This window comes from Corvus kubaryi, unplaced genomic scaffold, assembly GCF_017639235.1.
Source record: "Corvus kubaryi isolate FWS band 111438036 unplaced genomic scaffold, C.kubaryi_AGA036_p1.0 37334, whole genome shotgun sequence".
NCBI lineage: Eukaryota > Metazoa > Chordata > Aves > Passeriformes > Corvidae > Corvus > Corvus kubaryi.
The window spans coordinates 17,500,035-17,516,057 of NW_024581108.1; the positions used below are offsets into that span (position 1 = coordinate 17,500,035).

Sequence of the window (16,023 nt, forward strand, 5' to 3'; positions counted from 1 at the left end):
AAGCGGGGCCCACCGTGCCCTGCTGGCGGCGCGGGGCGGCGGGCGGCAGCGGCGGGCGGCGGGGCCAGGCTCGGGGCGGCCGCGCTCGGTGACATTTTAAGCGGCTCTGAGGGGCCCAGCCACCGCCACCCGCCTCTTGCCGAGGACCGGGCCACGCCCCCCCGGCGCCAGGGGGCGGGGCTTCGCGCCGGCTTTTTAACCCCTTGGAGGTGAACGGGTATGTGTGTGAGGGACCGCTTCCACGAGGCGGAGGGAGGGGTGGGCAAAAAAAATAAAGACATAAAGGGGAAACATCCCTCTTAGCGCCGGCGAGGCACACCCATACAGAAAGCTTAGGGCACAATAAAAATCTGCTTCCTCTCTTTTCTAACTTCTACCCGGCTCGCTTTCGCCACTTTTCTCGACGCCTTTTCGTAGTGCCCCCCTGTTCTGAGGCGAGCAGCGGAGGTGGTAGGTCCCCTGGCTGGCCGGCCGCCAAGGGGCCGCTGCCGCGGAGCACGCGCGGGGGGCGGGGGGAGCGGAGCGCAGTTGCCAGAGCTGCTGCCTTTGTCTGAGGGAGCAGCGGGCGCCGGGATTGGCAGAGGGCTGCGGGCTGCCCAGCCAATCAGCGCGCGGCGGGGCCGGCCGGCTCGATGGCGATTGGCCGCGAGCGCCGGTTACTAAGCGGGACAAAGGAAGGCGAGCGCTGAGGCGAGAGCGGGGCTCGGCGGGCGCGGGGTGACTCGGCCCCGCTTCCCGGCCCCGCTTCCCGGCCCCGCTCCCCGGCTGAGTCGCTCCCCGACACCGCCGGCCCCAGCGCTGCCCCTGGGGAAACACCTCCTGCCCGCACCCCCGGCGGTGCTGCCCCCGCCCCGAGCTGGTGCGCCGCAGCGCCGGGTCTCCCTGCCACTCTCCAGCCCGGGCCGGCCGCCCTGTGGGGATGGGGCCTGCGGGAGACCCGGGCACAGGGGACCCTGTGCAGGTGAAGCCGCTGGCCACATCCCCTGCGGGAGCCTGTGTTGGCTGACCCCTCAGCCTCTGCACTGGCCACAAACTTGGGCTCTCCTCCCTCTTCTGCCAGGGCCGTGGCAGCTGCCCGCTGTGTTAGCCACGTAATCCACCTAATACCTTGACCATTTCAGAGGGCACCATCGGTAAGGAGTGTGACCCCCGAGAAAAATCCGGCGCGCTTTCTAGTGGCATAACCAGCGGGGGGAAAAAAAAGGAAAAACAAAACCCACAGGAAAAGGCACCAAACTAGATGTCTGCCTCTCACAGGGTTTGGGCTAAGTCTGAGCTGCAAACACACCCGAAATGGAACCTCAGCCTGCCTGGCAGCCACATCCCGATGGGCAGCCACAGCCCGCAGGCACTGGCAGGAGGCAGAAGTGCAGCCAGCTCGGCACTCAGCCTCGGTTTTAGCGCGGCAAAGCATCCTTAGAGAAAGGCTGCTGCTGAGAAATTAAGGAAAAGTCCCTTCCTGAGACTCCCAACCAGTGTCACAGGCACAAAGATGGACAACACCTTGATCTGCTGTGGAGATGTCAGGGAATGTTGGAAAACCCAGCACTGAAGTTGCCTGCTTTATTTGCACTTCAAAGCGTGGAACAGCAAGTGACGAATAATTTGTCCTGCTGTGGCATTAGGTAGCAGCTCCTGAAAACACCCTCCTGGCTTGGCTGAACCTTAGGGTGACTGCGGCACTGAATAACTGAAAGGCCGTACCCGACGGAAGAGTATGAGGGAAGATCTGAAGTTTGCTGATGTATCACAACTTCCACAGCAAGCAACTGAGAGCAGCCTGCTCCAGGAACAGAGCTTCTTGAGGGATGGACAGCTGCAAAGGAGCACAGGGCTTTGATTCAAGTCACTCACTGTATATAAATTAATTTTATAAACCCATCCGCAAACTCTGATTAATCCACGATAACCAGATACAATTCCTTTTTCTAATTTTTAAATTAAATTATTGAGCTGATACCATGTATCAGCTCCAGCTTCTTCAAAGGGAAATGCCCTCCTTGGAAGCACAGCTGGCTCCCCCAGTGAAATTTAACTTGGTGCTTTGGGTGCAAGCAATCGGCTGCCCACTGGCGGGGTGTGGGGTATCCCACAAGGGTCAGACGTGGGTGGAGGTGCAGAGGTGAATGCTGCTTTGCAGGCCCTGCAGAGCTAAAAAATGGAGCTGGGGTCCCTATGGCAGCACCCAAACTTTGATTAGCAGCTCTGGCAGAGTGGGGGGAGGAGGCAGACTCAGGTTGAAATTCATTTTCCCCCTTCCTGCACCTCATTATAAGTTCCACCCACATAAGACCTAATTACTTGGCTTTTATGCTGGCAAAGTGGATTTCATCCTTGCTGTTTCCCATGGTGGTTGCCTTCATTTTCATGGCGGCACTGATGGTTACAGCTTATTGATGTTTTCACTTTAGTGATTTAAAGCAGAATACATTTTGTTATTAGCACTGGTTTCTCTCATTGCTGCTTTAATCAAAGATGCAATTTAAGGCAGAGGATTGTGTGTAATGGTAAACAGTAGGATAATGCCTTGAGAGAACAGAATATTAATGTGTTTTTATTTCTCAAAACTGTGCTTATAATTTACCCAAGATTGCTTGGCTCCCAACATGCACGTATGGGGTGCTCCTTTTCCTACCACACTGCCTACCTTGCACCAGGGATGAGCATGGTGTCCATGTGTGTGCCCAGGGGGGAGAGGGAGGCTCATGTACTGCCTTACACACTGCTAAACCCCCTCTGCCTGTGCCTCTCCTCCACAGGCACAAAGTCTGAGCATCACAGAGCAGACACAAAACCAGGAGCATGCCGAGGGCTCAGGGATGCTCAAGGTGTGGTAGCACTCCCACTGCCAAAAATGGCCACGCAGACTCAATACATCACCCCAAGATAGGAAAAGCTACATTCAAACACTGAAACAAAATAATGGTGATTTGGCAGTGCCTGAGCAGGAGTCAAAGTGCTGGAGGAGGGGACCTGGTACCCCACACAAAGGCTGAAAGACAAGAAATGAGCCCAGTGCCTGCTGCCTTCCCAACATCCTGTGTCGATGGCTGTGCATTTGCTCCCTTCCCTCGGATCTGACAATTCACATTTCAAGGCAAGATTAAATATTGAAGTTTTGAGCGCTTCCATGTGCTTCAGGAGGAGCTGAACAGACCTGTGCTGGAACAGACTGAACACAGAAAAGCCATTTGTGCCAAACTGCTTGGTTTCCTCTTTGCCGAGCCATGATAATGTGATATCCGACAGCTGAATGTGGGCCACAACAGGCTTTTATAGTTGGAGGGGTGGAAGAGGGAGGGGGGCTGAATCCACAGTGCTGCCAGCCAAATGCACGAAAATGATGCGAGACTTTTGGGGCAGGCTGGAGACTCCTGGCCACTCCCGAGATCCAGATATTAGCTTCACTGTTAGCACAAGCTTAGGGCCTGATGGAGGGGAGCTTGGAGAAGGTAGAACTGCATTAACATCAGAAAGGACAACTCCCTGGCCGTCAGTAGATGCTACATGAAATTACTGGCCTTTTGCTGCACAGACACTGGGATTTTTGGAGAATGTGCTGAGACTGCTGGCCAGCTTCCCACGGGTGCAGCCACACCTTGCAAGGAACAGCACAAGAACAACCAGTTACAGCAGTTTGGTTTAGTTAACGGATTCTTCCTGCCTGTTTCTCAGCTCCTGGAGGTGAGGAGATGAGGGAAGGAGGAAGGGTTGGTCTGCTTTGGCTCAGATCCTGCCGCTGGGGTCTCAGTGTGGCTCAGTGCGCTGCAAACCAACCTTGGGGCTTGCTGCCAGGAGAAGAGGTGTTGGGAATGGCAGAGGTTCATCCCACCTTCCTGAACCACGGTGACAGTGCAAGCACCATCTTCCCCTTCAGTTATATGGTCTGAGCCCCAAAAGTACCATAAGGACCACAAAGCATTTGCCACAAGATTAAGAGTATTACTCCCTGCAGGGGTGAAGTAGCAGTAGTTTGCTTTCCTGCATCCTCCAGAACCTTCATGTGAAATGTAATGGGCATTTTTAACAAGGACTGTGCTTCCTCTCTCTGCTTTAGAGTCATTTTATGTCCTAACAGGCTGCAAAACAGTTGCCTCACTCCACCCCAGATGCGGCCACATTTCTGTGGTGAGGAAAAACTCTGGCAAGTGTGCCGAAGTTGGGTGCTTTGGTTTGAAAATTATACATTGCATTAAAAACCTGTATTAAAGAATAATATGCGGTCTGCAAAAAACATTCAAATGAAATGCTTCAGTGTTAGGAAGTGTCTTATTTACAGCTCCAGGAGCAGCTTGTGCCCTTTTCCCTTCCCTGTCCACAGAATAAGGAAGAGTTTGAAATAGGGGCTCATGTCCATAAAGGTCGGAACACAAGGCATGCACACAGAGCTGAGCTTGCAAGGAATCATACATTAGGCATTTCCTAACTTAAAAGCACTTGGCTTTGCATTGTAAACAACATTCTTTTAACATAGGAAATAACATTAAAAAAAAAAAAGATCTTTTAAATAAATGTCTACAATGTAGGTTGCTGCAGCTGGACCTAAGGTATTCCTCAGCAAGGCTTGGACTGGCCTTTCCTCACTACTCCGGGGGCTTCTGCCCAAAAAATTGCAGGAGTAACCGTCCGGGATGGAAGCAGAAAGCTGCTCTCCTGTGAGGGGAGAGGAGGTGTGTGTTGCTTTTGCAGCTGGAGAGTGAATGCCAACCCTGTGCTCTGCACACTGGCGTCTGGGGTGGGCACATCTGCACCTGGAGGGTGCCCACGGACGGGCGTGCGAGGGGGTGGGCATGGGGGGGTGAGGGAAAGGACACGCTGCACTGAGCTGTGCTGAATTGCTGCTTTGGCAGACAGCACCGGGCCAGCTCTTTAGAAAGTTCACGTTCAGTTATTGTTTTGACAGACTGCCAAAGTTTTCCTGAGGAATGCAGGCAGCAGAAGGGAAATGGTGATTTTCAAACTTTTTTTTTTTATAACTCGGCCAAACCAGAATGGAATTTCATGGGAAAAGTGAAAGGTACATCTCTAGCCTCGGGGCATCGTTGCTGCCAAGTTTCAGGGTCTGGCTGCAAACAATGGAGATGTCGGAGCATCTCCAAAGCAGTGCACCCTTGCACGCACTCACATGTACTCACGCACACTCACGCACACGCTGGAAGCATCTTCTCTAACGGTGACTGCTCCCACCCACACCCACTACTCCCAGAAAACTGACACTAACCCGCAGCGCTTTAACAAAGGGTATCCGTGGTGTAAAAGCAGGCGGCAAAGCCCGTTCGCAGCTGATGAAAGGTTTGCTACTTGGGAGGACGCTTCGGTGCTCTCCCCACCCCAGTCCTGGCCTACTACCAGCCATGGGGCACCCCTTCTCTCCACATGCTCTTCACTAGGTCAGTCCCAGAGCCACGGGGTATTTTTGCAGGTCTTCCTATCCCTAGGAAGGGCAGGAGGTTGTAAGCTCCCCTCCTCCTCCTTCTCCTCCTCCACAGAGGGAGGAGAGCAGCCGGTGAGCCGGGTTCTGGCGCTGCAGCACCCCGGGGTCTGCGGGGCTGTGGAACTGGGCTGGGGAACTGCCAGTTACCTTATATTTTCCAGTACACTAATTTCTCTTGTCATCTTGCCAGTGACAAACAGAGAGAGTTAAACAGAGCAATCCATTAAAGAAGCAGCCTGACAGACCGATTGTTAAGGGTTTCAGCGATTCCCATTTACACTGGCTTGAAAAAAATTTTGCCTCGAGCAGCTCCAATTACAGAATTATCGGACCACACTCTGGTCCCTTTGTGCACTTCGCATCTCTGTCATCGTTCCAGGCCTCTCTCTATTTAGTTGCTTGGAAATGGTGAGCAAAATGGAAGGAGACTTGTAACAAGTTCAGAGAAATTAGAGGGGGGAAAAAAAAGAGAGAAAAAAGCTCTTTCCCTGATTCTAATGTCCTAAACCTACACTTTTAAAATGTAACACTGTATAGGAATTTAAAATATTTTTCACTTCCTCTATTCATTGCTTCAATGCACTGGAACTACTTGCTTAGATTTTTTTTTTTTTTGCCCCCCAAGGAATGTACAATAACCACTCTGTAAATTCCTCAGGTCTGATTTTAAGAGGTACTGTAGAACTTTATTCATGGACGAAAGAAATAATCCCAATACCTTCCTGAAGTAACTCTTTTTAATAAACATGGCAGTCTATGTTTTGATCCCAGCCAGTGATGCAAGCAGCAGGAAGAGGAAATCAACAGCATGTTTAGGAAAAGTGAGGTCTCAGCCCTGCTCTGCTGACATCCCACTTGGTGACCTTCAAGCTGGATTGCCAGCATGGGTTTGAAGGTGGCACCATTCCCAGTAAGAGGAATTCTGAAAAGCCCAGAGGACTTTTCACTTCCTCAAAAGCAAAGCTTGAACTTTGTAGATTTGTTATTATTATGAAAAAAAACCCCACCACAATAGTTTCCCTACCCTAGGATGCAAAGCTGAAGGGTATCCTAACCCTCCACCTGCGGCTGAGCCAGGCATGGTCCCCCATTATGCAGCAGCTACATGATGTGGACATTACGCCCCCAACCCAGTGTGGCCTCACCTATTTATCTTGCAGCAAACTCTCCCATTCCTGGCCTCCCAAACGATTTTACCATCCCTCTGCTGGTGTTATCCTGGTAGTAGTACCCTCATAAGTCCGTAAAGTGTTACCCCCCACTAAGAACCTCCCCCCTTTCCTTGCAGCAGAGATCATCTGGTTTCACAGGGAGGCAAAGGGAGCAAAGCCACCTCTGGGCAATGCTGGAGGAGGCTGGGATCAAACTTCAGTCCTAATGCACCAGGGAATGCTGGCTTCCCTCTGGCCGAAAATAGAAGGAAGTTTCTCATGGCTGAGTCCCCAGTCCTGTCACGCAACTCCTTTGCCCCCATTGCTTTCCCTGGGATTTGGTGGAACTGACCGATTGTTGTGTGTCCAGGGAACCTCACTGCAACACATCCATACTCGGATCTCTGCCCAGCTGCAGGAACGGAGACTCCCACCCCAGATTTTGGGTGGAGATTGAAAGCTGGAGAAAAACCCCCATAACAACCCAGGGAGCTCTCGGGGGTATTGAAAAGTCCTCTCATTTCTTATTAATCACTTAGGCCAAGAATTCAAGTGTCGGCAGTGTGTTGGCTGGGGTTGTTTTCCTTGCAGTTATCCACATGCAATTCATGCCTTGGAAAATGACCCATTTACCATCATGCATTGTTGCTTAGCTACACGCACTTTCCCTCTAAGTTTTCCCAAATGGAAACATGGCTCTATTTGCTTTGGAGATCATTTTCCCTGGCTTTCTCTGCTTTACAGTAAATAAGCATAAGAAGAAGAGCCTCCGAATGCTGAGTGGGGAAATAAAACAAACAGCGCGGTATAGGGTGAGCATTTAAAATGCAGCATGTGAATGCAATGCCTTCCTTGTCCAGCCAAGGTGATGGGCAGGGAGGGTTTGAGCAAAGGCAACTTGCAGGTCAGGTTCACTAAGACCTTTTTTTATCTGTCCTTTGCATTAAGGTTCTTTCCCTGCTGAAGATTTCCAAACAATTTGGTTGAATAATTCTGTGTTCCCAAGAGAAGAGTATTATTTCCCTGGAGGACGGGTGGGACTTCAGGGCACTGAGAACTGACTCTGTCTCCGCTGCCACGCCTGCCTTGTGGAGTCTTAGGTATCCTCTAAAAACATGCAGGAAAGCACCTCCCTTATCCCTACAAACCAGCACACCACATTGTGCCACTAGACAAGACTTTATCCATCAAACCCCAAAATTTCTCACATCCGCCAAATCCTGACTACACTGTCATAGCAAGTGGTGGGCACAGGCTGGCAGATCAGCCACTGCAGCATGAAGCTCAGCTTCCCAGCACACCAGGTAAATCTTTGGGCCATTTGCTGGAATCCTGAGCCCACCAGTGCCTACGCTGCACAGATGTCCTCAAAACATTCAACAAATCCAGAGTTTTTGGAAAGCATGAGCTTTACAGCCCATGCACAGAGGGACTGCGCAGCACATGTACGGCTGGGATCACTGGTCTTGCTCAGCTTGTGCCTGAGGGCTGAGTTGTGCCGGCATGGTGCTTGTGTCCAGGATTTCCGGATGTCCAGCAGTTTATCTGTTCCTCAAGGACCAGACAAAACTTGCAACATTTTTTACTAAGGACAAAGCTTTTCGGTAAAAAGTCTCTCTCACAACACATAGGTTAGTAGAGGACTCAGTGGAAAACCTTTTGTTTCCTGGTGCCATGAATGTGCTGGACATGAGCTCTTTGTGGAGAGTAGAGACAGCCATCAGCTGCCAGAGATCGCAGGAGTGGGATGCTCCAAAGGGTGAGCTCTGCCCTGCCTTCTGCTGACTGAGCATAAAATGCATATTGTCTCCGAAAAGAAAAAGGGGAGAAACAAAGTAAATCATGTGATGCTGATTACCAGGCCGAAACACTGAACTAAGGTTTGATACAACAGTTTCCAGGGTGCCAGAAAGTGAAGAGCAATATTGTACCTAGGCAAATCCTGGCTGGTGAGTTGACATATCCCAAACACTGCGCTCTCTGAGAGCTGCCAGCACCTGAAGAAGCACCTTTACTCCCCTATCGCTGGGAAGCTCTTATCTTGCTTTGACCAAGCGTACACAATACAGCTTTGTTTTGGGCGATACCTCCCAGATGAACGGCCTCTTAGAAGTGCTTTGAGGAATTAAATGAATGAAAACAGTAGGAGAGGGAAGGGGAGGGGAGGGGGAGAAAAACTTGCTGCCGCACTACAGGAGGCAAAGTCGGTGGGATACTAAACCCACTAAATATGGAGCTGGGGTCTATGTCAGACTGAAAGAAGCAAGCGTGTGACCCGGCTCCCTGCCATTAGAGGCACTTCAAGACAATGGCTCAGTCCCAAAGCGGGAATCCACTTGACTGTCCCCTTTCCCCTGCAGCAAGGGTGGGGATGCTGTTGCTTGCAGATGCTGCCCAGGTCTGTGGTGCTCCAGCCCCCAGTGCACCACACACCAAACTCAGGCATCTCATCCTCAAGGTATGGCCCCATCTCTCTGCAGTGGGGGTGTTTCAGCATAGGCATTTTGGGGAACCCAGCAGGTGACGGTATCAGACAGTGTGTCCTCCTTCCCTTTGCCATTGCATTTCTGCGGCTGAGGCCAAACCCTGCTTCTTGCAGTCCCCTCTGGGCTCTTTGGTTGATGGGAGATTCCAGGTCTTTCTTGCCCTGGGTGAGGGATCACTCTGGCTCAGTGCAGGCTGGGCACCTGCCTTAGGTCCTGGAGCTGAATCAGGCCAAGGGCAGTCTTCGTGAATGGAAATCCCCCTGGTTTTATTGTCTTTAAAGCCTGGAAACACCTGCCTGTTGCTCAGGGAAACAAGGCTAGCAGGATAAGGGTCTGGCAGCACCTCCCCTTTGTTCCGTGTCCTTCCTGGGCACCCTTTGGAGCCCAACCCTGCCAGCACCCTGTGCCCCCCATGGTTGGTTAGGAGTTGGCCCTGTGAAAATCAAACATCAAAGGGCTCTTCCAGCAAGGGCTATTTCCACATCAAATGCCTACCTCCAGTCCTGAGCCATTGGGGAGAGAGCTTTTCATAAAAGGAGAGGGAAGATTAATATTATTTTTCAAAAGTATAATGGGAGGTTTCCACTCCCCAAGCACTTCAGAGTTGGTTTTTGCACAAAGCCAGAATAATTTCAACCCCAAAGGAAAAAGAAAAATACATTAGAGGAGGTAAAAAATGCCTGAAAAAATAGTTGGCCTGAATAGAAATGTTCAGGTCACTGTCACTTTAGGGGCTGGAAGAGGCTGCAGCTGGGAGAACCTGACTTTCCCGTAGGAATGCATGTCCTCCATCCTCACTCAGACCAGCAGGGTTGTTCTGGATGCCTGCTTGAGCATGGGGAAGTGGGGAGAGCCAAAGACGGGCTGTCAGAACTGCAAACTGGTGAGAAGAGGAAGGAGAGGACAAGGGGTGGAGAAGATGCTGGAAGCACTCTGTTGGGCAAGTGGAATGGGAAAACCCTGCTGTGAAGTACAGCCCTCTCTGAGACTCTCCGAGAGAAAGGCAGCACGAATCCGGCCGAGCGACAGTCTGGCAGCGTGCCTGGAGCGTGGCAGAGCTCTGCCTTGGAAAGGCACCTGCAGCCTCAGCATCTTCCTCTTACAAACATGCCACAGCATCATGGGGAACCACAATCCTGCAGCCTGACAGCCAGTTTCTGCTCTGTGAGCATGAGCCATTGGGCCAGACGGGTGTATGAACAATTATTTGATCATTTCCACTGCAGGAACCAACTTGACAAATACCTCCGATTCACAAGCTTGCAGTCTGCTTCTGAAAAACCAGACTAGGAGCAAGCTTCCACCCTGGAAAATCCCTTGCCTGTGTCTGCTATGCATCCTTTCCCATGCAGGGAAAGGTTGGGCCAAATGCAGAAGGCACCATGGAGCTGGCAAAGCTGTTCTGGGGCAATGTCCCCAGGTTGGTGGGTCAGGGTGGCAGGGCTTAGCTGCTGGGAGGTGGTCTGTCCTTGGGTCACTTAGTGCCTTGCTTGTTTTCTGCTTCTTGGTCATTCAACAGAATGAAATTTTGCTAGCATGTACCTCACCCTCCTCTGGATTTGAGGTACAGGTGTGAGGCAAAGTGTGGGACAGTCCTTGCAGCCCCAAACCTCACAGTCTCTGGTGACATGCACCCCTTAGTGATTTTCACTTAAAAGATGGGTAGGGAGAAAATACTTGTGGATAAGGAAATGGAAAATAGGATCCTGAGGGCTCAGGGAAACTCTATTGGTTAAGCCAAATCTTGCCTTTTCCCAATGCTGGAAATTACCCATCCATGAAGAGGGCTGGAGCAGGCATCTTCACCCCATAAATCCCACTTAAGCCCTAAAGAAAATGCTTCAGCATTGCTTCAGGTTCATCTGCTGGCCACCACAGGAACAAAGGCTTCACACTGTCCCAAGAAGGCAGAAAAATCCCCCTGTCCCTCTGCTGGAACTGATGGCTGGAGGGCAGTGATGGGAGAAAGCAGCAGCAAGAGGGTGGTTGGGCAGCAGTTTGTGGGACTGTGCTGGCATCACTGTGTGCCCCAGTATCCTTCCTCGCCAGCTTCCTTGCGCACCTTGAGGCAAAGCAGGGGGGTGATGGCAGGTGCTTCTTCCCTCCCCTAGACACTGGGGAAGTCCACGAAGGTGGGGGAACCCTGGAACAGCAGCATCGTGCTGATGCCGGGGTCTGGCACGCGGTGGGTCAGTGCTGGGAAAGCCAAGGGGCGCGCTGGAAACGGGAGACGCCTGCAGCAGGCGGCGGTGCCAGTAGGACACGGCCGGTTTGCTGCCTGCGGGACTGCCCTGCCCAAAACAACTCGCTCACATTTACTGTAAGCGGCAGCCAGGCCGTCCATAGCTTGTGGTGAACATACCAGCCCTGCCTGCAGAAAGGGCTGCGGAAGCCAAGCTGGCCCCTTGCCCAGCAGGCTGGAGAAGGAGAGCAAGGGGGGACTCTGCAGCCCTACCCCAGCACAGCACCCTCAGCCCTGCACCCTCTGCCCGCTGCAGGCCCCAGAGCCTGGCTCAGAAACACATGAGGTGGATTTTCTGTTGCCAGGTGCTTTCTGCACCCAGTATAAAGGAGAGGGTGATGCTGTAGATGGAGCCCCCCATATTGATTCCACCGTGGCAGCACTGGGGCAGCTGGAGGAAAGGCAGGGAATTCCTGACTGTGGCAGAAGCCCCTTGAACGGCACAGCAAAGGGACTCAGAGGCCAGGCTGGGTGCTGCTGGCTGGCAGCCAGCTCATCCCTGGGGCACTTGGGGCCACGGCCGAGCCGGGAAACCCCCCGGCTGCGCCCAGCTTCCGGCCTTTGTGCGTGGAGCCAGCGGCGGGGCGGTGGCAGTGGGATGGCTGCCATCCTGTCATCCTGGCCCGGGCTGCCATGGAGCCTCGCGTGTCCCTGCAGCCCGAGAGGTGCTGCCGGATGGCGGGAGACCGTGCAAGGTCTGGCTGAGGGGACTTGCTGTCCCCTCCCACGCAGCTGTGCTGGGAGGGAAATTTCCGATACTGCCGGCTTCCCAGAAGTCAGGGGAGGTTTCATCCCTGGCTCTGCTGTCTCAGCTCACGCGTCTCTCCCAGCTCAGCCTGTGACCCTGGCATGTGAGGCTTAGAGCCAGCAGAGCGGGGTGAGACCAAGGGTGGGCAGCCTGTCAGGCCAGGCTTTGTGGAGCCAGCCACAGAGCTCCAGCCCTTCTCCTGGCTGCTCTCCCAGTCAGACCATCTTTGCTGGTGGGTCTCCCACAGCGCCATGAGCTGCCCAATGCCAGCCAGCTCAGTGACATCAGCATGTGCCACATCCCTGTCCCCCTGCCCCAAAGCCTCACAGTGCTCCTATTGAGGCACCATGGCCCCCAGCAGTGTCGGGGTCACTGTGCTGGGGGTGCTGTAGGGATGTGCTGCAGGGTCAAGGGCCAGGAGTTTTGTCTCTCCCCTTCCTGGCATGGATGCAAAGCATCCTGCGAGGGAATGCTCATAAAGGGAGGGATTCTGCTGGCATGAGCCACAGAGCTGCTGCCCACCAGTGGATCGATGGGCCTGACCCTGTGCAGGCAGTGGAGAACATGGCTTTTCCAGGGTGGGCTGGGGGAGTCAGGGGACACCAGCCATGTGTCAGGGGACACTGGGTGTCGGGAGCATGACCATATGCTACAGCAGCCATCCCAGCCTTCCCAAGCCACCCAGCACTGGCTATGGATGTTTTGTGTTCTTACAAGAAATCCAGATAAAAGCAAGGGACTGTTCCAACCAGGTGGCTCTTCCAGAACTTTCTCCTCTGCTCTGTGTTTAAGCAGCAGTGATTTTTGCTCAGGAATGTCCAAATCTTTGCTCTGCATAGGCTCTGATTTTGAGCTCCCAAGGACTGAAGGGCTCCTGGCACCTTCCCATCCCCTGCCTGTCCTGACTGCAGGACCTGTTGCCAGAAAAAAACTGAGTCTGGGACTCAAATGTCCAGCCCAAACCTGATGTGCCTGAGGAAAGGAGCACTGACCCTGACCCGTGCAGCCCTCCAGCACCAGCCCAGGCTTAACTCTCTCCTCTGCAGGAAGATTTGAAGCCTTCCAGTTAAATCCGGGAAGGAGTTAGCAAGTCTTTGTGGCAGGCGGATTAGAGGCAGAGGTAAATGCTCCTGCTAAGTGTAATCTGACTGGTTAAAAGCTCAGCTCAGTCTCTATCCCAGCATTGTCCTTGCTTCTTATAAATAAAAGAGACAATTCTGCAAACACAGACTTTTCCTATTGCCATGCAAGGGAGTGGTGAGAACCTGTTGCCCTACCCCTCTCCCCAGGTTATCATTAGGATTTATTACCACCCCCCCAATGCCCTCCTTTCTCTGGGATGGGTTGGACACTGGCAGCCTCTGATCCTGTGGGTGCAGCAGGAGGGGGATTACAGCTCGTGGGGCCGCAGGTCAGGGCAGGTAAAGGCAGCAGAAGCTCCTGACATTGGGGAAAGGGGACTGGGGGGTAGAGCCAGAGCCCTCTTTCACCACACAAGCCAGGGGTTCCCCCAATCCCATGCCCTGGGGAGCCCTCTGGATGGGATGGGGCAGGAGTTGCAAAGGGGTAGGAACTGGGAAGCTAGGAGTTCAGCTCATTGTGGAGTATATAGTAACTCAAAACAGAAATGAAAAATGATCATAACTATGTAAAAATAGTTTACAGTTACTTGGTTCTCTCTGAAAACTTCTGGAGCTGGTGGCACTAAGGGGCACAGGAGGGTGGCAGGAGCCACTGGACATCTCACCCTGTGGCAGGAGCACCTCTGTCCCTGCTGTCCCCTGCAGGTGACAGAAATCCCTGGGCAGTACTAGCCAGGACCCTATGTGCCAACCCCAGGAGTTTGTGGGTGCCATGGAGAGTCCCTTGCTCCCACAAGTGGAGGGTGCACAGATAACCTCTCCCAGGGGATTATGGCTGAAGTGGGGGGCTTTCACGGGAAGCATGAGCAGGCAGGGACCAGGGTCTTACCAGGATTAAGGTATTTTCTATGCATTTAAACTGGTTGTCACAAACCCAGAGCTGACCCAGAGCACAGCACCTAGGGAACAGGGGAGAAGAGAGGGGAGAAGCTCATGCCCACCCCAAACCTCACCCCAGGGCTTGCAAGGAGCAGGGGGAAGGTGGTCACAGGGGCTTGGAACCCCCCAAAGCCCCAGAGATGATCTGTGGTCCCCAATTCGAGGAGAGCTGAACAGGTGCTGCCCAACCCCAGTGAGGTGCCTGCTGATGGAGGAGAGCTTGGGGGGCTCGTGAGGGGGGACAGCAGCAAGTCCCAGGGAGACAACAGAGCCCTGTGCCCTCTCTGGGGCCAGGACAGAGGGGTCCATTGTGGGAGACGTGAGAACTGGGTGGCTCCAGGAGCTTGGTAACCTTAATCCTCCCTTGGATTAATGCTTAGGGGAGCTGGGGACAGTGTTTAAACCTGTCAGAGTGAGCCCTCGTGCTGAGCACAGCCCTGTAGCAGGGTCAGAGGGGGACAGAGGGCACAGGTTGAGGACAAGAAGAGGGGCAGCCAGTCCTGTGGCCTAATCTGACATGCAGCCTCAGATTTTGTGGGCATGTTCCTGGGCCCTGCCCTCCCTGGGAGCAGAGGGATGGGCAGTGTGAGGCCCAGCTCGGTGATGGGGTCACGTCTGGCTACGCTGCCTGGCTCTGAGAGGCTGCTGCTGCTGCTCTGGCTCTGCAGGGCCACTGCAGGCTGAACCCCCTGAGCCAGCCCAAGGTGGAAACCATCTGCCCTTGGAAGGATGCTCTTCTGGGGCAATGCCTGCCTGTAATGAAGTCTCTGGGATGAAATCCCTCTCTCAGGATGAATTGGCTTCCCTGGGGCTGAGCTTTCAGCCTAGCTTAAAGGAGCAGTGTGAGAATGCTCAGGGATGCTCAGACAGCCCATGTTCCTACCCACACAGACCCCAGACTGAACCCAGACCCCAGCAGAGGACCCCCTAGCTTGTGGCATTAGGAGCCACATGCTGGGGGCGCTTGCAAGGCCATGCAGAGGCAGCCCCAGCCCCAGCTCTTCCCCTGGAGCACCTGGTCCCAGCCTACCAGGACCCCACACCAGGTCCCCCGCCCCAGCTGAGCAGGCAATGGCACATGGATACCCTTAGAGAAGGTTCCCACCCCTGGCAGTGTGGGTACAGCTCTTTCCTGAGCACCCCCTGGTCCCAGCTGTTTTGCCAGGCACCTGGCTTCAGCATGAAGGTGCCCTTGGACCCCAAGCACCAGTTACACCTCCTCCACCACTCCAAAGGCTTGGCCTCTCATGGAAATCCCCTGTCCTGTGCCTAATCCAGACCATATCTCGATGCTCCCCAAACCTGCCACCAGTCCCAGGGAGATACCACAGGATGCTGTCACCCATCCTGATGTGGCCAGTGTCACCTTGGGTGCCTCCCTGGTGGGATGGGAGCAGCCTTGCAGGGGCTGCAGGTGCTGTGTGCCTGTGCCCTGGGGCATCAAGGCAGAATGGGATGTACTGTCCTAAGTGGCATCTTAACTAGATCTGATCCAGCCTTGCAAAGCCACAGCGCCTTCAATTCCCTTAGCACTCCAAATCTGCTACTGTGCATCTAAGCGGATTATTTTAAATACCCCATGATGGACCGCTCCTTTGTAATATAAACCAGCCTCGTGTGTCCCATTCCCCTCCTATTTGCTGTGATTTAGCTGCAGCTGTGACAGTTAGAAGTCTCCCCAGCTCCCCCTGCTCCCTAGGAAACATCCCTTGTACCATCCCCTTCCCCAAATCCTCTCTCCCCTGTGCTGCTGGATCCTGGGGGTGCTCCCCTCCACACAGCCTTTAAGCTCTTGGGGTGAGTGATGGCTGTGGGATGTGCTGCCCTGGCACTGCTTCATCTCTACCCAGAGCTGAGCCCTGCACCAGCACTGCCCCCACCTGCACCTCAGGGCCAGGTCGCGCCTCAGCTGCTGTCACCCAGAGAGGGGCCGTGCAGAGC

At 53.6% G+C, this 16,023-nt stretch overlaps 1 protein-coding gene across 1 annotated transcript in view; it reads right to left on the reverse strand.

Annotated features, from left to right (window-relative positions):
• LOC121665810 (phosphatidylinositol 3-kinase regulatory subunit gamma) overlaps positions 1-16,023 on the reverse strand; it is a 78,201-nt gene that overhangs the window by 33,020 nt on the left and 29,158 nt on the right. The window lies entirely within an intron of this gene.